General features: G+C 41.0%; 1 protein-coding gene across 11 annotated transcripts in view; it reads left to right on the top strand.

Moving 5' to 3' along the window:
* Window positions 1-27,086, top strand: part of CES5A (carboxylesterase 5A) — a 388,742-nt gene that overhangs the window by 222,478 nt on the left and 139,178 nt on the right. For 3 of the 11 annotated variants that reach the window (XM_089319745.1, XM_089319741.1, XM_089319738.1), the window contains exon 1: window positions 15,753-15,885. The exons of 5 other annotated variants lie outside the window; for them this stretch is intronic. The gene's annotated coding sequence lies outside the window, so the exon portion shown is untranslated. Of the gene's footprint in view, window positions 1-8,667; window positions 9,041-15,752; window positions 15,886-27,086 lie in introns of those variants that run through there. 3 more of the 11 variants (XM_089319746.1, XM_089319742.1, XM_089319739.1) reach the window with 2 other exon arrangements.

The raw sequence follows: 27,086 nt of genomic DNA, 5'->3' as shown, positions 1-27,086 counted from the left end.
ATGATTAGGAATGATGGAATGATGAGAGTGCTAGGGACAGCTTTCATTTTCTCCTATGCACCCTCCCGTGTTGCTCAAATGAGAAAAGTGGTTCATGGTGCTGTTTTAACTGATAGCTATGAGGACTGAAAACACAGGAGATGGGGTGGACATCATTTGTGACGTGGCATGGGCTGACCACATCCTAGTGGTAGAAAATAGTTCTCCTCTTTCCATCACTTCTGAGCCTGGGAAGCCTTGTGAGTGTCTAGGAAAGCGCATCTCAGCACTCAGCCCTGGGATATCAGGGCCTGTGTTACTGTGAAGTTTCATGTGACCCTAAATAAAACAGCAACCATTTCCTCAAATTAAAGAACTGAGAGCACTCAGCTCATAAGTCAGTGAGCTGGTAATCCATTTTATTGTGAGCTTCATGGCTTCTTGCTTGGAGTAAAATACAAGCTTTTAACGAGTTATTTAAATATTAATGAGAAGTAGAGCATTGTTTCTCCAATTCACTGAACCACATTTATGATGCAGTGAAATGAAGTTACATTACATTCCCAAGAAGGGAGAGAAGAAATTTTGATGCTGAGTATTTCCCTTTTCCAAAAGAATTCAAACAGTGTTTTTATTCAAGAGGCTAAATCTATATGTAGTCATTTGGGCAGGCAATAATCAAGTTTGACCTCAAGAATGAATTTCACATGGAGTAACACGAGGTCATGGTTTCCAGATGTTCTGGGGGAAAAGTCATCTGTTTGGGGGTCCCAAATTTGATCTATATTCTCAGATAAACATTAAGTAATGGATAGTGTCAATTAAACATACATCATTTGGACCTGTTTGGAACTCCATGCCTGTGTTTGAAGTTGATGGCAGATGTGTGAGAATAAGCTCTCACTTTACTCCTTTCTTCTCTTTCACTTAATCTACCTCTACCTTACAGAATCATGGACATCAGAGTTTAAAGCATCCTCAAAAAACCTCTACATTGTGCAGAAGGAGATACAGGGGCTCAGAGAGGGACAATGACTTAACCCAAGTTCACACCACCAGTTACCAATAGAACTAGGAACCCGGGTCAGCTAATATTGTGGGGATAATACCTGTGACCCTTGTCCAGCTCCAACTGCAGTCTTTCCCTAGAGGTTGAAATGGGATTGATTCTTTCATCAATTAACTCTGAGGAATGATCATGCACTCCCAACCTAATAGTGCCTTCATGGGCCCATCAATATTAATGGGTGGTGAATGTGTGGCCTCTGCTACAGTTAACAAATGAAATGGGGGCTGTACTCTTTGCACAGAAGGATGTATAGTTTGAAATCCTTGGAGATTTATTTAGGCCTAATTTGTGAATTCTTTATTCTCTTGGCAAAGCAGTGAGCTTGCTACCGGGAATGATTGGTGACCAATCTGTGGCAAGGGAAAGTAGATCACATAGAACTTTGCATTTAGGACATTTTGACAGTGCAGCTCAGAGGACAGCAACGAATGTGAGTGGCTGCAGAGCCTGGTACCAACTTACCACGCCCAAGTGCTCTCATTCTCTTTGACAATTCTTACTTCCTCATCAAATTAGAGAGCCTATTGCTTTCCCAGTGGACTACCTGCTATTTTGCATCATTGGCCTAGACCACACTATTCTCAGTTTTTTTTTCAGTGATCTTGTACCTAAATATGCATATACTCAAATTCCACCCACATTCAAATAATCATACTGTTTTTATGTAACATAATCATGCCTTTGATGAAATACAGTTTTTGCATGAGCTAGTCCCAATCCACTTTGCTATGCCCCTTGGCATCTGCCACAGTGCCTTCCAAGGAGATGTTCCTCATTATGTCTAAGATGGATGAGTGAATGTATAATGATTGAACAGAAAATCAATCCTTTCAAGAAACCCAATCAAGGACCTCAGAGTCCTTGCTCGCAAGCATGGTCACTCCACTTTTTAAAGCGTATTTAAATATGTTTCCCTTGTCTGTTGCTACATTATAAGCTACCCCAACATGTAGTGCCTTAAAACATCAATTGATTATCTCTCTTTGTCTTGTGGACTGACTTAGGTCAGCTGGATGTTTTTTGTTTGGGGTCTCTCACACAGCTGTAGGCCTATGGAGGCTGGGGCTGCAGTTATCAGAAGGTTTGACTGGACTGGATGCCCAGATGGCTCACTCATGTGAATGGTGATTTATGCCAACTGTTGGACCACCTACACATGGCCTGTCTGTGTGCTTTCTCACCAAATGCTAGATTCTTCCAGCATTGCAACTGGATTTCCAAAGGGAGCATCCTAATAGGCAGTTACAAGTCTTCTCATGTCTCAGCCTTGGAAGCCATAGAAATCACTTCCACTGCATCTTACTGGTCAAGCATGTCACGAAATCCAGCCAAGATATAGGAGAGGGAGTGGCTTATGTGAACAGGGAGAAGCCCCTGATAGTAGCTTTCTTTGGAAACTATCCAGCTGTAAGTCCCCACCTGGTACTCTGTAGGCCATCCACCTTTCCAAATACCTCCCTTCACCAGGTTAGCTACTGCACTGCTGAGCCCTAGGAACAGCTTCAGTACTAGGAGCTATCTGGGGGAGGTAAGTAGTAGAAAGAAGGAAGGAGAGAAGTCTTAATTGCTGTGCCAAACACTAGCCCCTCCTGTGTATATTTCATGTCTCCATCATCATCCTGTGTTGGGCATGGGTTCTGTGCATTTCACCTGTACTCATTGCAAATTTGTCCCAATGTTAGCTGTTTTCTTTGGCTACATCATTTTACAGCCCACATCCCATTCCAGCGGAGGGAGATCTTTTATAGACAAATGAGCTAAGCATGATGAGTGAGGGTGACTTAGGTATCTTGCTGTTCCATCACCCATTGATAAATTGGTAAGGCTCTGGGGAAGCTGGACCTGGCTCCTCCCACACTTGGGAGTTGCCTCTGTCCTGGCTGCCCTGCTTCATGAATGTTTAAAGCCGCTAGCAAGAAACATTATTCCTTAAGCATGAAGACAAGCCCAGTCTTTCCCTCATTCTCTCTTCAACCTTTCAAGGAGCTTTTTTGATTTCTTAAAACTGTTAAGCTGGAGCACAAAGGTTCAGATTTCTCAACTCTTACAAGCATTTTCACTTCTTCCTGGCAGGGAGATTTAATTTTACTGCTGTAGCAGTTTTTCACAAGAATCTGCTTACTTCTTTCCCTGATACTGAGATGCTAGGCTTGGCATCTTGGTTCTGAGCAGGTGGAGGGCATCCCCCATCTCTGCAGTGTCCCCTGATGTCTGTTCATTTAAATATGACCTCCTTTTCAAAGCCCACTTCACATCATTCTGTGTCCTCTTTACAGCTATCCTTAGCCTTTTTCACCCATACTAGAGCTTTGACATCTTAAAACATTGGCATTTACTCATCATTCTGTTCTCTGAGAAGGTAGCATAGTCATAAACAGACTCTGGACTTCAGATCTTGGCTCATGGTAACCATCTATGTGACCTAGGTAAGTCATTGTTTTTCCTGGGCTTTGGCTTCTCCAGTTTTAAAGTGAGGGACTAATCTCTGCTGTTCCTTCATGCTATGAATCTGTGACCTGATTCTTTGACTTCTGAGATCACCCTTGCACATCACTCCGAACACAGTTCACATTCATGGACATCGAGCCTTATTCCCTTATAAGACATCATCCAGGCAGCATGGAAGTGTGCATTGTATGAAAATATGGATTGAGTTTCTTCTACAACCTTACTCCTATCTTACCCCAGCCAATCTCCTTTTCTTTCATAAGGAGATTTCAGGCTCTGTTCTTTCTTGTGGTTGATGCTCTGAGTCTCTGACTGTGATAAAACATGGCAAAGGGAAGCCTGCCTTCTGAAGGCTGTGCTTCAAACAGTTGATTAATGTACCACACCACATCCTAAACCCATTGGGATGTCCACAGACCAATATGGTTCTCCTTTGATGGGGCAGAGATGCAAGGCATAATTGCTCCTTTTAGGGGGAAGAGTGATTAGCTGGAGGGCAGCTGAGTCCCTGCTATCTACATTGCCAGAATATGACAGCCCAACACAAGGACAAGTTGCCTAACCTGTCCTACAAAGTGATATGCTCTGAAGGAGCTACCATTGTGGTTAACCAGGGACCATCAGAGAATAGAACCCCATAATCAGTTGGTACCCAGTTAAAACCCCTGCCTCCCTTCAAGACTCATTTCTACCACTTTCCCTCCTCCCTCCACCTTTGGCTCACCCTCTATGCTTCCCTTACTCTGCCTCCTCATGCTATTTCCTTGGCTTGGGATGCACTGGCTCACGTTAACATTCTACTCCCCTTTGGGTCAAAAAGGAGCTTCAGTGATGCCTCTACTATGGGCTTTGGAATCTGAAAGACTTGGGTTTAAATCCAGGCTTTTCTACTTCTAGGCTAGTTATTAATTTCTCTAGTAGCTACACTTATCTCATTTGTAAAATGGAGTTAATACTCCCTGAAACTTTATCAGGGCTGTACTAGGATTATATGAGGTGGTGGAAGGCTTGAAGCATTGAACACAGTGCCTGGCATGTGGCAGGGGTGCAGTGAATGGTATTTACAGTTGTTTCCCTTCTACATACATTCTGTGGTAATACAGTATTAGATTTATGTATGTATGTGTGTATGTGTGTGTGTGTGTGTGTGTGTGTATAAAACTTATCTCACTGCTAGATAGAAAGCTTTTTGGGGATAGAATTTATTTGACATGCCTGTTTAACACTTTCAACACTAAGCACAGAGCTTTGCATAGCAAATTCTTAAGACCTTTTGCTCAGAATCATAAAAAAATGATTCTCATTTTACCTGCTTTTTCATCCTGATTATGCCCAATAAATCCACGAGGAAGTCAATTTTGAAAAAAAAAAAACAGAACAAGAAATAATTTCCTCCTATGTTTTTAGGCCATACTTTATCAAGAGTGCAGCTTTGGGGTCTTGCCTCTTAAACTGTAAGTTCCTGGGTTCAGGGAGGAGATTGAGACCATGACCTTTTATGAGTGCTTCCAGTATTTAGCACTCTGTGGGGGCACTTGCTGAACATTTAAGTGTGTTGCTATTCATGATAAAAGCTTGCAGAATGACAGGTCTGGGAGCATAAAGGCAACTTGGTAATGGATTTCATCTCAGACAAATGCAAGAGTAAGATTCCTGAAGGGTTATAATTGCCCTAGCTGCTCCAGCTTCATCCTGAAATTCTGTTCTCCTCTCAAAAATGCATCTGGAGAGTGTTTGGGATTCTTTTCTGGGCCTTACGCCTGGCAGTGTGTGGAGAATTCTGGTGGTTGGGCAGCCCTGCTCCTGGCTTGCCAGAGTAATATCCTTTTGATATGGGGAAAATAGGCAAGGAGTTAGATAGGTGAACTGGAATTTTTGTGAGCCCTGCATTATAACCCTATCCCTTTATTTGTCATCATGATATGCCAACTGTCCCAGATGGCACCTGTGTCTTATCCAGGAACAGGAAGGAGGAGATGCCATGATGACCATATGGAAGTCAAACTTCATGTAGAGGTGCCATAAAAAACTTAAGAAAGCTTCTCGCATGTTATGACCTCACTCCATTTGCTTATTAAATTAAGGCACCATCCCCTACCTCATAAAAAAGACTGGTGATGGGGGAGCGCCTGTCTTTTGCCCTTGACCATGCTTGGTGGCCCTTCTTGGGCTTTCTGTCTATATATCTCTCTTCATAGGCAACTCTCTGGCCCATGTACTGATGAATGTATGTTCACTCTCTTACTCTTAAGTAAATCCTGCTCTCAGTTGTTCACTATATCATACCTCTGCTATTAATTCTTATCTCTGTGGGCTCAAGAACCTGGAATAAAGATTAAGATAAGATACCACTTGGGCAATAATTCTCTGCACTGTGCTGAGTAGCGGTTCAACATTTGAGGACTGACATAAAGCTCTGTGCTGGAGACAGTAGTAAGAAAAATAGAGCCTAAGTCAGCAGAGACAGCCTGACACAGACTCAGACTACCTGGGTTTATAGTCCAATTCCACCCCTGCTTTGTTTGTGTCCTGGGCAAATTACTCAATTTTATTGAGCCTCAGTTTCCTTCTCTGTTAAGACAGGAATGCCTACTTCATATATTTATTATGAAAATCAAAATATAAACTGCCCAGAAATGTGCCTGGCAAGTATTACATGCTGTGTAGTCATTGCCTGTCATGATTTTAGAGCAGGAAGAGCTATTTTCCCAAGCTGTATGAAATGCTACATATTTTGTGTTTCTTCCATGCCTCTTCTTGGCTGATTTTCAAACCTGTTCAGTGAGCTGAGCCCCTAGGGTAGAAAGGGGAAAATTCTGCAGTGATCCAGGCAGGAGATGAAGGTGGATGTGGCAACATGGTTGGAATAGAAGAGAAAGATTTTGGAGACGAATAGGAGGAGTTCATGAAAGTTACAGAGGAAAAGGGAAGATCCAGGGATGGGCTCTGCGGGTGGTGAAGCCATAAATGAGACAAGGGACACTATGGGAAGATAGGTTCTTATGGGGAAATGAAGCTTGAGAAGAAGCCTGTGGAATGTTGATATAGGAAATGATGTTGAAAAAGTGCTGGAATTGCAATTTTGGAGCTCTGGAAAGAGGTCCAAATAGAACTGCAGATTTAGGAGTCACTGATATTCACAGTAAACACCACAAGACCCAGTAATGTTCTCTAGAAGATGCCCATTGTCTAGTGTGAGTCCAGAAAGTGAATATTTTAGGCTTTGTGGGCAAGGGGTCTCTGTTATCTTGGTTTGAATGAAGCCATAGACCATATGGAAATGAAGGGGTGTGGCTGTGTTTCAATAAAAACTGATTTACAAAAGGAGTAAAAGGTTCACTGACTTCTGTTCCAGACCAAGCATCTTGCATTTACTAAAGGTGTAGGATGAACATCTGTTGGATTAATATTAGCCCCAGAAATTTTCAAAAGTCCATGTCAATTGAATTAAAATCTTAGATGCTCAAACTTTTGTTAATTACACGCAAAAATATCTACAAAAACCAGTTCGAGAAAGAATATTTGGATTTCTGCTGCCATATTTAAAATAATCACCATGAATTATAGACAGACTGTTGGGTGCAAAGTATGCAACTGAAAACCTTTTCTGAACTGAGCCCTTGGTCAAGTATGATCCATCAGACTGGTGACCTCATGAGAGAAACCTTTGATTTTAAATCCCCTGAGGGCCAAGGCTGGTGAGTGAGGTAAGAGACCTTGGCTTCCAGGAGAGCACTCTTAGAGCCCTCCAGGAGCCTGGCTGGCACTCCCATTATGTCTGGGAAATTGACTGCAAATGTGTTACACAATTAACAAACTGCCCATATGCATTTGTAGCTTCCACTGCATCCAAGTGGTGGTGTTGTTGGCGGGGGAAGAGATAAGAGCAAATCAAATAGTGGATGAGGGAGTGGCGTTTTTTGTGGTCAAGAGGCTAGGCATCCAAAATGAGAGAGAGAGAGACTGACTTCCAAACAGTAGGGCGATCTAGCAGATTATAGGTAGTAATGGGTGAAACAGTTGACACAAGGACTGAAATGGTTGTAGAACCACCCTGAGGATGTTTCCCCTTCCTTTATGTCTTAGGCTTTTTGTCGGTGGATCAAACACCCAAAGTGTATCTTTTATTTTTTAAGTCTGAAAATGTGCAGCTCAATGCCTTGGCCATCTTCCTGAGACAATTCCAACATCTTAGATGTCAAGTCCTTGGAGAAAATCTAGAGAGGAGGCTTATATTTAACCACAGTTAAACCACAGCTGGGCCCCTAACACCCAAGTGGGATACCTGAAAGAAGCTCCTGGCTCTACGCTCCTGGCTTTAAGCTCTGGCTTAGGTCTGGCCCAGTCCTGGTTTTTGCAGCCATTTGGGGAGTGAACCAGAGGTTGGAAGATCTCTTTCTCTGTCTCTGCCTCTCTCTCTCTGTAACTGTGCCTTTCAAATAAATAGAATAAATATTTTAAAAAAGAAAATAAAGATTTTTAAAAGATTTAAAATTATGTATTTCTTGGCCCACTGTTTAAATATGGCAAGGTGCTGAGTAGGGGCACTTGATACCTCTTTTTTTTTTTAACTTTTATTTAATGAATATAAATTTCCAAAGTACAGCTTATGGATTACAATGGCTCCCCCCCCATAACTTCCCTCCCACCTGCAACCCTCCCCTTTCCCTCTCTCTCTCCCCTTCCATTCACATCCAGATTCATTTTCAATTCTCTTTATATACAGAAGATCAGTTTAGCATATATTAAGTAAAGATTTCAACAGTTTGCACCCACATAGAAACACAAAGTGAAAAATACTGTTTCAGTACTAGTTATAGCACATTAAGGACAGAGATCCTACATGAGGAGTAAGTGCACAATGACTCCTGTTGTTGACTTAACAAATTGACACTCTTGTTTATGGCATCAGTAATCACCCTAGGCTCTTGTCATGAGTCGCCAAGGCTATGGAAGCCTTTTGAGTTCACCAACTCTGATCATATTTAGACAAGGTTGTGGGGAGCAACTCGGACTAGACTAAGTTACTGGAATTAAGACTTATTCTATGCATCTGCTCTCCCACAATATGGCGCTGGGAGAGGAGGAAACAGCTTCTACGCAGCTGCCTCTTGCCAACTTGAGTGATGACCTCCAGGAGCTGATCCTGCTCCTGATTGAAGGAGAACAGCATACTCGGCGTGTGGGCAGCAGAGTTGGGATTGGTGGAAGAGGACTATAAAGGAGGAGAGAGACAACATGCACCAGGAACATCTGAGGAACATCTAAGGGGAACATCTATCTGAAGGAACACCTGTGCAGCCCCCGAGAGAGCCGGCCGGCGGTGTGCCGCTCCCCTGCGGAAGTGGGGAAAGTGGCCAGGGGGAACCGCCCTTCCACGGAGGTGGAAGGGACGGTAGCCAACCCAGGAAGAACCAGCAGCAAACCCGGGAAGGGCCGAGCAGACGAAAGAACAGCGCAGGGTCCTGTGTCGTTCCTCCACGAAGAGGGGGAGCGACAAAGGTCGTAGTCAAATTGGAAGTTCTCTCCTCCCTTCAGAGAAAGGTACCTCCTTCTTTGATGACCTGTTATTTCCACTGGGATCTCACTCGCAGAGATCTTTCATTTAGTTTTTTTTTTTTTTCCAGAGTGTTTTGGCTTTCCATGCCTGTAATACTGTCATGGGCTTTTCAGCCAGATCCGCGTGCCTTAAGGGCTGATTCTGAGGCCAGAGTGCTGTTTAGGACATCTGCCATTCTATGGGTCTGCTGTGTATCTCGGCTTCCCATGTTGGATCGTTCCCTCCCTTTTTTATTCTATCAGCTAGTATTTGCAGACACTAGTCTTGTTTATGTGCTCCCTTTGGCTCTTAGTCCTATCATTTGATCAATTGTGAACAGAAATTGATCACTGGGACCAGTGAGATGATATTGGTACATGCCACCTTGATGGGATTGAATTGGAATCCTCTGGTATGTTTCTAACTCTGCCGTTTGGGGCAAGTCAGCTTGAGCATGTCCCGAATTGCACATCTCTTTCATCTCTTATCCCACTCTTATAGTTAACAGTGATCACTTTTCAGTTAAGTTTCAACACTTGAGAATAACTGTGTATTGATTACAGTATTCAACCAAAAGTATTAAGTAGAACAAACAAACAAAAATACTAAGAGGGATAATGTATTAAGTTGTTCATCAACAGTCAGGGCAAGGGCTGATCAAGTCACTGTTTCTCATAGTGTTCATTTCACTTTAACAGGTTCCCTTTTTGGTGCTCAGTTAGTTGTCACCGATCAGGGAGAACATATGATATTTGTCCCTTTGGGACTGGCTTATTTCACTCAGCATAATGCTTTCCAGATTCCTAACAGGGATCACTTTTCAGTTAAAATTTAAACACCTAAGAATAATTGTGTGTTAATTACAGAGTTCAACCAATAGTACTAGAACAAAAAAAAATACTAAAATGGATAAAGTATTACATTGTACATCAACAGTCAGGACAAGAGCTGATCAAGTAACTGTTTCTCATAGTGTCCATTTCACTTCAACAAGTTTCCCCTTTGGTGCTCAGTTAATTGTTGCCAATCAGGGAGTACATATGAGATTTCCAATCAGGGAGAACATATGATATTTGTCCCTTTGGGACTGGCTTAATTCACTCAGCATGATGTTTTCCAGATTCCTCCATCTTGTTGCAAATGACCAGGTTTCATTGTTTTTGACTGCTGTATAGTATTCTATAGAGTACATGTCCCATAATTTCTTTATCCAGTCTACTGTTGATGGGCATTTGGGCTGGTTCCAGGTCTTAGCTATTGTGAATTGAGCTGCAATAAACATTATGGTGCAGACAGCTTTTTTGTTTGCCAATTTAATTTCCTTTGGGTAAATTCCAAGGAGTGGGATGGCTGGGTTGAATGGTAGGGTTATATTCAGGTTTCTGAGGAATCTCCAGACTGACTTCCATAGTGGCTTAACCAGTTTGCATTCCTACCAACAGTGGGTTAGTGTCCCTTTTTCCCCACATCCTCTCCAGCATCTATTGTTGGTACATTTCTGCATGTGAGCCATTCTAACCGGGGTGAGGTGAAACCTCATTGTGGTTTTGATTTGCATTTCCCTGATTGCTAGTGATCTTGAACATTTTTTCATGTGTCTGTTGGCCATTTGGATTTCCTCTTTTGAAAAATGTCCATTGAGGTCCTTGGCCCATCTCTTAAGTGGGTTTTTTGTTTTGATGTTGTGGAGTTTCTTGATTTCTTTGTAGATTCTGGTTATCAACCCTTTATCCGTTGCATAGTTTGAAAATATTTTTTCCCATTCTGTCGGTTACCTCTTCACTTTCCTGTTTCTTTTGAAGTACAGAAACTTCTCAATTTGATGCACTCCCAAATGTTAATTTTGGTTTTGACTGCCTGTGCTTCTGGGGTATTTTCCGAGAAGTCTTTGCCGGTACCTATACCTTGCAGGGTTTTTCCAATGTTCTCTAATAATTTGATGGTGTCAGGTCGTAGATTTAAGTTTTTAATCCATGTTGAGTGAATTTTTGTGTAAGGTGAAAGGTAGGGGTCTTGCTTCATGATTCTGCACGTGGAAATCCAGTTTTCCCAGCACCATTTATTGAATAGACTGTCCTTACTCCAGGGATTGGTTTTGTATCCTTGATCAAATATAAGTTGGCTGTAGATGTTTGGATTGATTTCTGGTGTTTCCATTCTGTTCCAATGGTCTATCCATCTGTTTCTGTACCAGTACCATGCTGTTTTGATAGCAACTGCCCTGTAGTATGTCCTGAAATCTGGTATTGTGATGCCTCCGGCTTTGTTTTTGTTGTACAAGATTGCTTTAGCTATTTGAGGTCTCCTGTGTCTCCATATGAATTTCAGCATCATTTTTTCCAGATCTGAGAAGAAGGTCTTCGGTATCTTGATTGGTATCACATTGTATTGTGGGGAACAATCCGGACTAGACTGAGTTACTGGAATTAAGACTTATTCTATGCATCTGCTCTCCCACAATATGGCGCTGGGAGAAGAAAACAGCTTCTACACAGGTGCCTCCAGTTCAGCCAATAAACTGTAGGACCTACTCCTGATTGGAGGAGAGCAGCGTACTCGGCGTGTGGGCAGCCGAGTTGGGATTGGCGGAGGAGGACTATAAAGGAGGAGAGAGACGGCATGCACCAGGAACATCTAAGGGGAACACCTGAGCAGCCCCCGAGAAGCCCCCGAGAGAGCCGGCCGGCGGTGTGCCGCTCCCCTGCGGAAGTGGGGAATGTGGCCAGGGGGAACTGCCCTTCCACGGAGGTGGAAGGGATAGTAGCCAACCCGGGAAGAACCAGCAGCAAACCCGGGGAGGGCCGAGCAGACGAAAGAACAGCGCAGGGTCCTGTGTCGTTCCTCCACGAAGAGGGGGAGCGACATTGTATCTGTAAATTGCTTTTGGGAGAATGGACATTTTGATGATATTGATTCTTCCGATCCATGAGCATGGAAGATTTTTCCATTTTTTGGTATCCTCTTCTATTTCTTTCTTTAAGGTTTTGTAATTTTCATCATAGAGATCTTTACCGTCCTTGGTTAAGTTTATTCCAAGGTATTTGATTGTTTTTGTAGCTATTATGAATGGGATTGATCTTAGAAGTTCTTTCTCAGCCGTGGTATTGCCCGTGTATACAAAGGCTGTTGATTTTTGTGCATTGATTTTATATCCTGCTACTTTGCCAAACTCTTCTATGAGTTCCAATAGTCTCTTAGTAGAGTTCTTTGGGTCCCCTAAATAAAGAATCATGTCATCTGCAAAGAGGGATAGTTTGAGTTCTTCCTTCCCAATTTGTATCCCTTTAATTTCTTTTTCTTGCCTAATAGCTCTGGCTAGAATTTCCAGAACTATATTGAATAGCAGTGGTGAGAGTGGGCATCCCTGTCTGGTACAAGATCTCAGTGGAAATGCTTCCAACTTTTCCCCATTCAATATGATGTTGGCCGTGGGTTTTTCATAAATTGCTTTGATTGTATTGAGGAATGTTCCTTCCATACCCAGTTTTCTTAGAGTTTTCATCATGAATGGGTGTTGTATTTTATCAAATGCTTTCTCTGCATCTATTGAGATAATCATATGGTTTTTCTTCTGCAGTCTGTTAATGTGGTGTATCACATTGATTGATTTGTGAATGTTGAACCATCCCTGCATACCAGGGATAAATCCCACTTGGTCTGGACGGATGATCTTTCTGATGTGTTGTTGCATTCTATTGGCTAAAATTTTATTGAGGATTTTTACATCTATGTTCATCAGGGATATTGGTCTGTAATTCTCTTTCAATGCTGCATCTTTTTCTGGCTTAGGAATTAAGGTGATGCTGGCTTCATAGAAAGAATTTGGGAGTATTCCCTCTTTTTTGATTGTTTTGAATAGTTTGAGAAGAAATGGGATTAGTTCTTCTTTAAATGTCTGGTAGAATTCAGCAGTGAATCCGTCTGGTCCTGGGCTTTTCTTTGTTGGGAGGGCCTTTATTACTGTTTCAATTTCTGTCTCAGTTATGGGTCTGTTTAGGTTTTCGATGTCTTCCTGGTTCAATTTAGGTAGGTTGCATGTGTCCAGGAATCTATCCATTTCTGATAGGTTTTCCTGTTTGCTGGCATACAGGTCCTTGTAGTAATTTCTGATGATTCTTTTTATTTCTGTGGTGTCTGTTGTTACATTTCCTTTTTCATCTCTGATTTTATTGATTTGGGTCTTTTCTCTTCTTTTTTTTAGTTAGTTGGGCCAATGGGGTGTCAATTTTGTTTATTTTTTCAAAAAACCAGCTCCTCGTTTGGCTGATTTTTTGTAATGTTTTTTTTTGGATTCAATCCTGTTGATTTCTTCTCTGATTTTAATTATTTCTCTTCTCTACTAGATTTGGGTCTGGTTTGCTGCAGATTTTCTAGATCCTTGAGGTGAATAGAAAGCTCATCTATTTGCTGCCTTTCCAATTTCTTGATGTAGGCACCTATTGAGATAAACTTTGCTCTTAACACTGCTTTTGCTGTATCCCATAAGTTTTGGTATGTTGTGCTGTTATCCTCATTTACTTCCAGAAAATTTTTGATTTCTCTTTTGATTTCTTCTATGACCCATTGTTCATTCAGGAGCATGTTGTTCAATCTCCATGCATTTGCATATGCTTTAGGGATTCCTGAGTTGCTAATTTCCAACTTCATTCCTTTATGGTCTGAGAAGCTACATGGTATGATTCTAATTCTTTTGAATTTGCTGAGACTTGCTTTATGGCCTAGTATGTGGTCAATCCTAGAGAAGGTTCCATGTACTGCTGAGAAGAATGTAAATGCTTTCTGTGTAGGATGAAAAGTTCTGTAGATATCTGTTAGATCCATTTGGGCTATAGTTTTGTTTAAATCTACTGTATCCTTGTTGATCTTCTGTCCTGTTGATCTGTCTATTTCTGAGAGTGGGGTATTGAAGTACCTCAGTACTATTGTATTGGGGTCTAAGTCTCCCTTTAAGTCCCTTAACAAATCTTTTAAATAAACTGGTGCCCTGTAATTAGGTGCATATACATTGATAATCGTTATATCTTCCTGTTGAATTGATCCCTTAATCATTATATAGTGCCCCTCTTTGTCTCCCCTAACAGTTTTTGTGGTAAAGTTTATATTGTCCGATATTAAGATGGCTATGCCCACTCTTTATTCATTTCTGTTGGCATGGTATATCTTTTTCCAGCCTTTCACTTTCAGTCTGTATGGATCTTTGTTGGAAAGATGTGTTTCTTGTAAGCAGCAAATAGATGGGTTTTGTTCCTTTACCCAGTCAGCCAATTGGTGTCTTTTAACTGGACATTTCAGGCCATTAACGTTCAATGTGACTATTGATAAGTAGTAGCTTTGCCCTGCCATTTGCCAAAGATATTTTCTGATATATATTTTGAACTTCCTGTGATCTTTTGGTGTGAGATTTCCTTCATTTACCTTCTTTCATATTGATGACTGTGTTTCTGTATTTCTGTGTGTAACATATCTTTAAGCATCTTTTGCAGGGCTGGACGAGTGGCGACAAGTTCTTTCAATTTCTGTTTGTTGTGAAAGGTCTTTATTTCACCTTCATTCACAAATGAGAGCTTAGCAGGATATAATATTCTGGGCTGGCAGTTGTTCTCTCTTAGTACCTGGGCTATATCTCGCCATTCCCTCCTAGCTTGTAGTGTTTCTGATGAGAAGTCAGCTGTGAGTCTGATTGGAGATCCTCTGAGAGTAATCTGACGTTTCTCTCTTGCACATTTTAGGATCTTTTCTTTATGTGTCACTGTGGTGAGTTTAATTACAACGTGTCATGGTGAGGATCTCTTTTGGTCATGTTTATTAGGGGTTCTATGAGCTTCCTGTACTAGGATGTCTCTGTCCTTCTCCAAACCTGGGAAATTTTCTGCTAATATCTCACTAAAAAGGCCTTCTAATCTTTTCTCCCTCTCCATGCCTTCAGGAACTCCTAGAACCCGAATGTTGGGTTTTTTAATAGTATCCTGAAGATTCCCTACAATATTTTTTAGATTTCTAATTTCTTCTTCTTTTCTTTGGTTTGATTGTATATTTTCCTGTGCTCTGTCTTCTAAGTCTGATATTCTCTCTTCTGCTTCACCCATTCTGTTCTTAAGGCTCTCTAATGTGTTTGTCATTTGATCTATTGAATTCTTCATTTCATTATGATTTCTCATCACTATCACAGTTTCATGTTCTACTAGTTGTTTCATTTCATTTTGATTCCTCCTTAATATTTCATTTTCACCAGAGAGATTTTCTATCTTGTCCATTAAGGATTTCTGTAGTACGAGAATTTGTTTTTGAGAACTTCTTAATGTTCTTATCAATTTTTTGAGATCTGCTTCTTGCATTTCTTCTATCTCATCATCTTCATAATCTTGAATTGGGGTGTCTATTTCATTTGGGGGGCATCATAGTGTCTTCCTTGTTCTTTTTACCTCGGCTTTTGCGTTTGTTTGGCATATTGGAAATATTCTTTGTTTTTTTCTCATTATACTGTGACTCTAGATTAAGAGAACTGTCTGCTTTTGATGGATCCTTAGAGGCTGTGATGGGTGTGGCCAGAGAGCTCTGGTTCTACAGGGTTAAGGGTGTGCCAAAGGTGATTCACCCTGATTGTTTTCTTTCTCTCTCTCTCTTTTTTTTTTTTTTCTTTGACTCAGTTGGGAAGTAATTCCACACAGCTGAGTGGAATTGAGAGTAGTTGATGTATGAAATCTGGCCCCTGTGGGTATTCGTTTGCTTACCAGAGTCAGGTTTTTCTGCTTGGCTAATGAGGGGCACCCGCTTTACATATGCAAAATGGCGTGCACTGCTTTACTTACGTAAAATGGCGCCTGCCCTTTGTCTTGCTCGGCTTTGTAAGGTGAGTGGAGAGAGAGGCTAAATGTCCGTGCCGGTTCCCCTTATTTATTCAATTTTTTTCTCTCCTCCAGCCAGCCTGGTGAACTTTCCCCAATGGGGTTTCAGGCCTCGTTCTCTGCAGGCTTTTTCTGTCTTTCCCGGCCAATGTCGCGGGTTACTGAGAGGTTTTTAGCTCACCTCCCCTTCCAGCGCTGGTGTGCAGACTCTGCGGCTCCGGTGGGTCCGGCGGGTCCGGCGGGTCCAGCGGTCCCAGCGGCTCCCACATCTCAGCTTCCACACGGTGGGCGACCTTGCTCTCCCCATAGGTCCTCCGAGTCCAGTTTTTACATCTTGATACCTCTTCTTATTCACCTGCACCATCCCGTTTATGTGGACCCACCTAGTCTGCTTCTCTGGTTGTAGCACTTGCTTGTTCTGAAAGTGTCTTTAGCTCCTTGGCCTCCATGTTCAAGCCCATCTTTTCCACTTTGCCACCCAATTGTTCTTTGTAGAGCTTACAATCAATCAGGTCTTATCTTGCTTAGGGGCTCCTAATCTTTAAAAGGAAAGTCTAAAATCTCTTGCCTGATAATTGGCTTTCAGTCACTCACTACAACCTCCTCCTTCACTTTCACTTCTCAACATTTCCTGACACATTCTCCACAATCTAAGAAACCCAACCATTTGATTGTTTTGAGAAATACCCTTTTCTATTATCAGACCATTGCATATTGCATATGCATTTTCCACCAACTCAGACACCTGGTGTATTTCTACCTATGCTGTAAGACCCAGCTATTTTGGGAACTTTTGTGTGACAGCTTGCCTGATATCCACTCTTTCCCTCACCATGTTCCTACAGTAGTCTACAGATGCTACCTTAGTGTGACACATATTACCTGTACTATAATTGTCTGATTATGGGTTTGGGATTATATCAGCATTGAGTCCTAGGTCTTCTGCTTTCTAGCTGTTTGACTTGTGACAAGGTACTTTACTTCTTTTTGGCTTCAGTCTTACAATGTGTAAAGTGTTGATGTTCAAAAGACTTACTCATAAAGAGCTTGGGAGGTCTCCATGCAATTACATGCATCAGTGGATTTACTGAGGTATTCTGCCCAGTATACAGTAAGTAGTAAATATAACTAAATAAATTATAGCTTTTATTCTTTTTCTTTTCCACTTGACCTTGGTTTTGTAGAAGTCAGGGACATGACTCAAATATCCTGGCAACCCCCATGCCTGTTCTATTACTAGTACATGGTGATTCCAGTTTTATGTTGTAACTGATGAAGACATAATCCAGTGGGAAATAGGAAACAAGTATCTATTGGGTTGTATGCTGTGGTGGGTTGAATGTTTGCTCCAAAGTGTCCACTCTCTGTAGTATACACCATACCTTTATCTCAGCCTTGTTATAGGGAGAGTGGACTTCTCCTTTCCTTGACTTTGAGATGGGCTATGTAACTTGCTTTGACCAATGGAATATTAGGGAATATGATTTAAGCAGAAGCTTTGTAATAAGACTGTGTTTACTCTTTTGTGTATCTGCCAATACCATAAGAATGACATGCTCTGGCTGCTGGTCCCAGAAGAACAAAAACTGTGTGAAGCAAACCTGAGTCTAACCCATAGCTTAAAGTCAAACCTAGTTGAGTCCAGTCTTGACTAGTCAAACTCTAGCTGATCCCTAACCAATTAAATTATTACACACAAGAAGCTGTTACATACTTATATTAAGAGGAAAAGAACCCATTACCACAATTTATTGTTGTGCTTTTGCTTTAAGAACTAATCATATAAAAATATGAAACAACAGTAAATAGTACCCAGTGGGAAAAAGAGTAGCATTGCTGAAAGATAGGAGTCAAGTAGATAATAAAAATAAGTTATTGACATTCAAGTAAAATGAGGAGTGATGGCTGAGCCTCATTTCTTATTTCCAGATCCAAGTGAAAAGAAATCCTTTAACAGTTGGAGTGATGATGAATCCTCTTGGGTCTGCCCATTTCAAATGAGAGCTCTCAGAATCTTACCCCTGGAAGAGAATTTCAGAGGTCACTGGGCCCAGCTTCTTGGCTCATGCAAAATTCTGCAGCATTCCTGACATAAGCAGGCCCAAATGTAGTTATTTACCTGCTGTGTGATCTTGGATGAGTGCAAAGACTGAGATTTTGGAACCACAGATTCACTTTATGGTCTTAAGAATTCACTCATCTCTGGATCTCTCATTTCTGCCAAAAGGTAAAAATAATTAAAAATGCCTGCCTCATAGAATTATTGGTTGGGGGACTTACTAGATAACAAAGAGACATATCTGGTGCAGTGCTTTGCACCAACTGTAATTGCTCTATATCCTTTTTGGAGTAGCACAGAGCACGCTACCTCTACTATGGGAAAGCCAGTTAGATGACACTGTATAGAGGGAGTGGGGGAACCCAGCTGAGCTCCAACTGGGACCCTTTCATGTCCAGCCCAGATGCTGAGCCTGCTGGCCTGAATAAACTCTCTCCTTTCTAGCTCAATTGATTGAGCATTTCAGTTCTAAATTGTCAATCTTCAGCACATTTAAATGTCCTCGCACTAGGAAAACATCAGAGGGAATTATTGACTGCTTTATTGATTTAATCAGATAGTTTTGTACAAATTATGGTCCATAAAATTATAGGCTCCCTGTAGTCTTCCATGAGGCAGAGTTTCAGTGCAGCTGAAAATGGAAACTACCATCACTCCTCTCAGGCAGGATCTACAAGAACAGAGACAGATTAGTGTGAACCAAGAGGGATGCAAATAAATAAATAAATAAATAAATAAAATTAGAGGGAGAAGTTGTCCCGAGAATAGAGAACAATTTCTTTTTTCTTCTTCTTCTTCTTTTTTTTTTTTTTTTTTTTTTTTTTTTTTTTTTTTTGACAGGCAGAGTGGACAGTGAGAGAGAGAGACAGAGAGAAAGGTATTCCTTTGCCGTTGATTCACCCTCCAATGGCCGCCGCGGCTGGTGCGCTGCGGCCGGTGCACCGCACTGATCCGATGGCAGGAGCCAGGTGCTTCTCCTGGTCTCCCATGGGGTGCAGGGCCCAAGTACTCGGGCCATCCTCCACTGCACTCCCTGGCCACAGCAGAGAGCTGGCCTGGAAGAGGAGCAACCGGGACTAGAACCTGGTGTGCCGGCGCTGCAAGGCAGAGGATTAGCCTAGTGAGCCGCGGCGCCAGCATGAGAACAATTTCTAAGTGAACTGGACTACAGGGAGAAGAAAGAGAGGCTTGGGGCAGGTAGGGAAGACCTTAAATAACATTTGAGGTTTTAGATTTTGTGGGCAATGGGGAATCATTATGCCTTCTTGAGCAGGAAACTGGCATGGTCAGAGCTTTGCTTCAGTGAGGAAACTCTGGCAATCAGGTGAGAATGAATTGCTTTGGTAAGGGGCAGGACAAGTAGAGACTGGAGAATACTTAGGGAGTCTATTGCATTTGTCTGGACAAGAGGTGATAAAGTTTGTACTTGGACACTAGAAAAGAGAACAAACAGGAGACATATTGTAGGGTAAATTCTACAGGAACTTATTGATTGACAAGGAAAAGTCAAAGAAGGAAGAATGACTCAGATTTTCAGCCTAGGGTAAGTGTCTTAGTTGTCTGATTCAACAAACAGATTGCAAAGCGTATCTATGGTCTCCAAATCTTATTCATTTATTCTTATTGTGTGTACATATATATATATGTGTGTGTGTGTGTGTGTGTGTGAACACAGGTATGCATGGTATAGCTCTACGTGCATATGGAATAATGCACAGAAATCAATAACTTAATTATAAAACAACTATTTCTAATTCAAATCTTTATTTACCTTAAGTGCATATAATTGTTGGTATGGTGAAATGAGAGTATGAGGCTCTCTGACTTTATTTGAGAAACTGCAGTTTCATACTCACAATGCAAGGTTTATATGAGGATTTTGAAAATATATAAGCTAGTCCTACTGACAATGGTAGCTACAATTGACTGAATGCTTGAGTGCCAATGCTTTTCACACATTACCTCATTGTCCTCACAACAATCTATAAGATGGACATTGTTAAGGGCCCCTTCTCCAGCCTTCCCATCTCCTTTCCCCTTGCTTCCCACCAAAACAAAAACAAAAACAAAAAACTGCCTCCTTTGTACTGGGGGTGGTCATAGAACTCTGGTCTGGACAGTGAGAACATAAATGACATCTGCTTAGAGTTCTAGATATAAGATTGGATTTCTGACAGAAAGGAATGGTGTGACAGAGACAATGGGGGCTTTCTCTGTTCCCTCTTTCCTGGCTTGACTTTGTTGGATATGTTTAAAGTTCTGACAGTCATTGGCAACCACAGATTACAAACATGGAAACAAAAATCCAGTGACTCTGAATGATAGAACATGGGATAGAAAGAGTATGTGACCTCAGTGACAATGTTTAGCCACTTAGTGAGGATGTCTGGATCTCTTGATAACTGTTCAAACCACCATTAGTTTGTTATTTTACTTGCAGAAAACTATAGCCTGATGTTCAGTTACTTGCCCAGGACCAAACCAGAAAATGGTGGAGGTGAGATTCAAGCCCAGGACTTTGTGACTATAAAATAATGCTCAAAGTTACTTGTGATATAACAAAAGATATATTTGCCCTTTATCTCTGGTTCCTGTAACAGTGCTCCTAAAATCCTTGGAGTTTCCTGAGTGGTAAGTGTGATAGGAGCATCTTTGGTTCTAATGAAGAAACTCTTTGTGGTTCCTTGGATAGTTTCAGGGTGGAGACTGGTCATTAGAAAACAAAGCCTTGATTATAAGCTTAGAATTTTCAGTTCCACCTCCAAGCTCCAAGGAGGTGAAAAGGGGTGAAAATTGAATTTATCGCTAATGGCCACTGATAACTGGTGATATAATCAATTGTACCTATAATGAAATCTTCAAAATCTCGCGTGGGAGTTTCTGATGTGTCACATCCCAATTTCACAGAGACAGAAGCTCTTATGCTTGGGACCTTTCCAGACCTTACCCTATGACCTCTTCATCTAACTATTTGTATGCCTTATAATAAACTGGGAAATATAAGTTGAGTACCTTCCTGAGCCATTCTAACAAATTATGTAATCTTAGGAGGGGATTGTGAGAACCTTCAATTTATATCCAGTTGTCAGAGGTACAGGTGGCCCAGGACTTGTAGTTGGTATCTGAAGTAGGGGAAGTCTTGTGGGACTGAGCTCTTTAACTTGTAGGAATTGCTGGTAATTAACTCCAGGTAGACAGTGACAGAATTGATATAAATTGTTCAACACTCAGTTGGTGTCAGTGGGTTGGTGCCAGTGGTGTGAAGAAAACCCTACCTATTTGGTGTCAGAAATGTTCTTAGGAAGGAAAATATCTACTCCCACCCATTCTCCCTTCCAAGAGTTACACCTAACAATGGGAAGGGTTTCTTGTGTTGTGTGTGACGGAAACATCTGCTGTTCATTCCATGGGGTCCTTCTCTCACCTCTTCCTCCACAGTTTTGGATGCCCCCAAGGTGTCTGGCACTGAAGGAAGCCAGAGGAGGAAGTAAGATGGTTATGGCTGTTGCAGCCCTGCCCTCAAGTTGTCTATCATGTTGAGAAGGGGTTGGCAAACTATGTTGGCTAACTGCCATTTTTTTATATGACTCATAATCTAAGAAGACTTTTCACATTTTCTTATAGTTGAAAGAAAAATCAAAAGAATATTCTTTCAGAACCAGTAAAAATTACTTGAAGCTCAAATTCAAATTTCGGTGTTCATAAGTACAATTACTTTAGAATACAGCCATGCCTGTTGTTTTATGCATTGTCTTTGTAAATTTTGCACTATAGTAGTGGAGTTAAATGTTTACAGCAGAGATCTCAACCATTCAATATTTACTACCCTCTTTACAGAAAAAGTTCACTGACCTCTGGTGGATTTGGGGAGGGATTAGTCAAATGGACAACTCATTCTAGGTGAGAGAAGAGAGAGTTGTCTAATCAGGATATATAGAAAAAATTTCCCTAAAAACCTATAGGAGAATTCAGAGCTCTGAATCTAATATTTGGACTCTTTCCCTATGAAAGAGATGCATGGAGAAAGAGGTGGTCTGGGATATTAAGTTGAGTTACCTTTCCATTTCACTGTCCTTTTTTTTTTTTTTTTTTTTGACAGGCAGAGTTAGACAGTGAGAGAGAGAGAGAGAGAGAGAGAGAGAGAGAGAGAAAGGTCTTCCTTTTCCGTTGGTTCACCTCCCCAAATGGCCGCTATGGCCGGCGCTGCACTGATCCGAATGCAGGAGCCAGGTGCTTCCTCCTGGTCTCCCATGCGGGTGCAGGGCCCAAGCACTTGGGCCATCCTCCACTGCCTTCCCGGGCCACAGCAGAGAGCTGGACTGGAAGAGGAGCAACAGGGACAGAACCGGTGTCCCAACTGGGACTAGAAACCAGAGTGCTGGCGCCGCAGGTGGAGGATTAGCCTAGTGAGCCACGGTGCCGGCCTCACTGTCTTTCATTACTTGTTGTTCCTTGGACACAAAACTGTGTGCTTCAGTAAGTTTGAACTCCACCCAAACAGAGAGAACAAACCATGAATCCTTTAAATGCACACTGTAAAATTCTGAGTTGCATAATTTTACCTTGGAAAAAATTGATTGACCTTTTAATTAAGATCCTCAGAGCTTCCCACATATGGCTGTCACCTGAAACTCTTGTGTGCTTGGAGATTCTGTGAGCATAGGAGACATCCTGCTCAGACCTTGGCTCCCATCAAGAAAGTCCCTGGGAGGAACTGATTTTTCTAAAAAATCAAGAGAATTATTTCATTAACTCTTTTTCCTCTTTCCAAAATAAAGTAAGCCCTAGGTGGTCTCCTTTGAAAATAATGGTACTATTGTTTTCACTGTATCAAACAACTCAGAAAGCACTTTCTGCCGAATGTTTTCAAGCAGGAGTGGTGGCTGATTCTAGCAAACCAGTTTGGGATATCCAGGCAGATGAGGGGGAAAAAACTTCATTTTTTTGGACATTGTGGGACATGGACATTGTGTGTGCATTGTATCATGCTTTGTCTTTAGGAAAGAACAGTCAATCAATGTTTATTGACAATCACTGGTGGCCTAATCTCTGAGCAAAGTGGGAGAACAAACATGATGGGTGAAGGAAGAGAAAATATAACTATTCTGTGATAGCTTATCATAAGAAATTAGGAAATAGAGAGATAACACTATTAAAATAATAGTATGAGGTAGGCATTTGGTCTAGCATTTAAGATGCTTGTTAAGACATCTGCATTCCATGTCAGAGTGCCTGAGTTCAATCCCCAATTCTACTCCCAATTCTACCTTACCGACAGTGCAGACCCTGGGAGGCAGAGGGAGTTAAATTCCTGCCGCCCATGTGGGACACCTGGATAGAGTTTTTGGTTCTTGGTTTAGCCCCCCTCCTTGCCCAACCATTTCAGGCGTTTCAGAAATAAACCAGCAGGTAGAAGCTGTTGGTCTTTTTCTGTCTCTGTCTCTTTGTCTCTTTCTCTATTTCTTAAATTAAAAAATGTTTTAAAATAATGTATTTCAAAAAGTTACAATTAGAGGGGCTGGCATTGTGGAATAGTGGGTAAAGCTGCCACCAATGACACTGGCATCCTATATGGGTGCTGGTTCATATCCTGGCTGCTCCACCTCCATCTAGCTTGCTACTAATGCACCTGGGAAAAACAGTGGAAAATGGTCTAAGTGTTTGGGCCCCTGTCACCCACAGGGGAGACACAGATGAACCTCCTTTTTCCTGGCCTCAGTCTGGCTCAAATAAAATAAATGATTCTTTTAAAAAAGCAACAATTAGAACAAAACAAACCTTTATATATATGCATATATATATGTCAGAATAACTATAAACAAAAAAAACTATTGGCTACAATCTCAGTTTAGACTTCTATATTTACAGAATACCATAGACTTGGTCACTTGCAAACAGCAGAAATTTCTTGCAGCTCTGAAAGCTGAAAGCCCGAGATCAGAGTGCCAGCATGATGGGGTTCTGGTGAGGGCTCTCTTCCAGGTTGCAGACTGTTGACTTCTCACTGTATCCTTACATGGTGGGAAGAAAAAGAGAACTCACTGAGGTCTCTTTTTATACAGGTACTAATCCCATCCATGAGGGCTCCTCTTTCATGATCAAATTATTTCTCAAAGTCCCCATATGCTAAAATCATAACATTGGGAATGTGGATTTTAAAATATAAATCTGGAGGCCGACACCATGGCTCACTTGGCTAATCCTCCGCCTGTGGCGCTGGCACTACGGGGTTCTAGTCCCGGTTGGGGTGCTGGTTCTGTCCCGGTTGCTCCTCTTCCAGTCCAGCTCTCTGCTATGGCCCGGGAAGGCAGTGGAGGATGGCCCAAGTGCTTGGGCCCTGCACCTGCATGGGAGACCAGGAGGAAACACCTGGCTCCTGGCTTTGGATCGGCGCAGCGGGCTGGCCGTAGCAGCCATTTGGGGAGGTGAACCAACGGAAAAGGAAGACCTTTCTCTCTCTCTCTCTCTCACTGTCTAACTCTGCCTGTCAAAAAAAAAAAAATATATATATATATAAAAATTTGGAGAGCACTGCAAGTATTGCATAACACCTAAACAATGAAAGATTAAGAAAATAGAACTACTCCAGAGGAACATATTGCCAACAATATGATAGAACGAAGACCAAACATTACTAACTTATTAATAAAGTTAATCTTTTATTAAGACAAAACGATTTTCAAAAGGGATCAGAAAGCAAATCTAACTGTATGCTGTGTGTAAGGGATACATCCAGGAAAAAAAGATTTGGAAAACTTGAGAATTAAACATATGCTGGGAAATACAAACACAAAGAAATCGGGGTGAATATATTAATATCGCATAATGTTAAATTCAAGACAAAGATAAAATGAGGAAATAAGGGTGTATTATTTTGTAAGGAGCATAAGTAATTGAAGGTAACTTTATAAATATCTATATACCAAATAATATGGCATCTACATTTATAAAGTGGAAGTTACAAGAGACACACAAAACAGCAGATACATACTAGTAGAAGCGTAATTTCATTCATTTTCTCAGTCTGTCATTGACCAAGAGGACAAAAGTAAATCATGATATAGAATAAATAATTAATTAATGAGACAGATCTGATTAAACCATGTAACCAAAGAGTTAAAAAGAAGTGTCTTATTTTTTCAAAAGCTGTGAGAACATTCATAGAAACTGATCATATATTAACCTATAAAAAATCTTTAATAAATTCCAAAAAGTAGGGGCTGTCACCTGCAGTAGCTGCATCCTGTATGAGCGCCAGTTGAAGACCTGGCTGCTCCACTTCCGTTCCAGCTCTCTGCTATTGCCTGAGAAAGCAGTACAAGATGGCCCAAGTCCTTGGGCCTCTGTACCTGCGTGGGAGACCCCGAGGAAACTCCTGGCTCCTGGCTTTGGATTGGCCTAGCTCCAGCTGTTGTGGCCATTTGGGGAGTTAACCAGCAGATAGAAGACCTCTGTCTCTCTCTGCCTCTGCCTCTGTGCCTCTGTCTTTCAAACAAATAAGTATATCTTTAAAAATAAACAAATAAATTTCAAGAAGTAAAATATGGATAATATTATATAAATATAATTCATTATAACTAAACACTAATAAGTCAGAAAGCAAAAACTGGAAATATCAAAGTCTCTCTTCAGCAACTCTTAGAGAGGAAATAAAAATTAAAATAAAAAACTATTTTTGGAGACAAAAATAATGAAAGTACACTTCATCAGAATTTGTAGAATACACTGTTATGGGTTGAATTGTGTTTCCAACCCCAAATTTTATGCTGATGTCCTAACTCTTGTTATTTCAGAATGTGACTTTATTTAGAGATAGGATCTTTACAAGGTAATCAATTTGAAATGAGATCATTAGGGAGAGCTGTAATCCAGTATTACTGGTATTTGTAGAAAAAGGAGAAATTTGGACACACACACACAACATTGTATGAAGAAGAAGGCAAACAATGGGGTAATGCTTCTACAAGCAAAGGAATGTCAAAGATTGCCAGCAAACCACTAAAAGACAGGAAAGAGGCATGGAACAAATTCTTCTTCACAGCCCTCAGAGTGAATCCAAGCTGCTGATACTTTGATCTTGGACTTCTAGCCAGCAGAACTGTAAAACAATTGGGCTGGCATTGTGGTTTTGCAAGTTAAGCCACTGCCTGTGACGCCAGCATCCCTTATGAGTGCTGATTTGAGTTGCGGCTGCTCTACTTCTGATCCAACTCCTTGCTAATATGCCTGGGAAGGCAGCAGAAGATGGCCCAAGTCCTTGGGCCCCTGAGCCCATATAGGGACCTTGATGGAGTTCCAGTCTCCCACTTTGCCTGGCACAACCCTGAGTGTTGCAGCCATTTGGAAAGTGAATCAGTAGATAGAAGATCTCTGCCCCCCGCCCTGCTTTTCTCTCCCTCTGTAACTCTTTCTAATGAATATAACAAATCCTTTTTTTTAAATTAACTGCAAGACAATAAATTTCTGCAGATAAAACAATGTATAGCAGAAAAATCATAGCCTTAGGTAACAAAAGAAAAATTAAAAACAAATGATTAAGTATTGTGTTCAGTTAGAAAAAGTATACCAAAATGAATTGAAGAACATGAAGGAATTCATTAGTAATGGCGAAAGTAGGAATTAATTAATTAGAACACAGATTAACCACACTAACAAATTTCCAACATAGTCCTTAGAATAATAAAATAAATCATTAGATAACAAAATCAAGAAAGAGGAATCAAAATGCAAATGCACAGATGAGAACCTGAAAAGGCAAGATAACAAAGAACAAAAGGATATTAAAAATAAAATTACAAGAAGCTACTTGTTTCAACTTTTAGTAGATAAATGTAAAAATTGAGACAACATGGATATTTTTCCTAGGAAAATAGAGTTTATTAATGTTAACTTTAGAAGTGGTAGATTATCTAAGTAAACTGAATTCTGAAGAATTGAACAAAGGGATCAAAGTGCTGTCTTCCCAAGAACCTCATCTCTGAATGGTATCAAGGATAATCTCTACAAAGTTTTGAAAAATCAGGTAGTTTTAACTTTGATTTTTAAAAAATCACTTAATAAAATGGAAATCAATGAGTACTTAATGTTATAAAAATATATCTATCTCAACCTAAAAGACAAATAATTCTTTACTGCTGAAATTGGGAC

Source organism: Oryctolagus cuniculus, chromosome 18, assembly GCF_051225735.1.
Source record: "Oryctolagus cuniculus isolate XC-2025 breed Fujian yellow rabbit chromosome 18, ASM5122573v1, whole genome shotgun sequence".
Taxonomy (NCBI): Eukaryota; Metazoa; Chordata; class Mammalia; order Lagomorpha; family Leporidae; genus Oryctolagus; species Oryctolagus cuniculus.
Note: the sequence above shows the minus strand (reverse complement) of the source record. Positions and strands in the feature narration are given on the sequence as shown.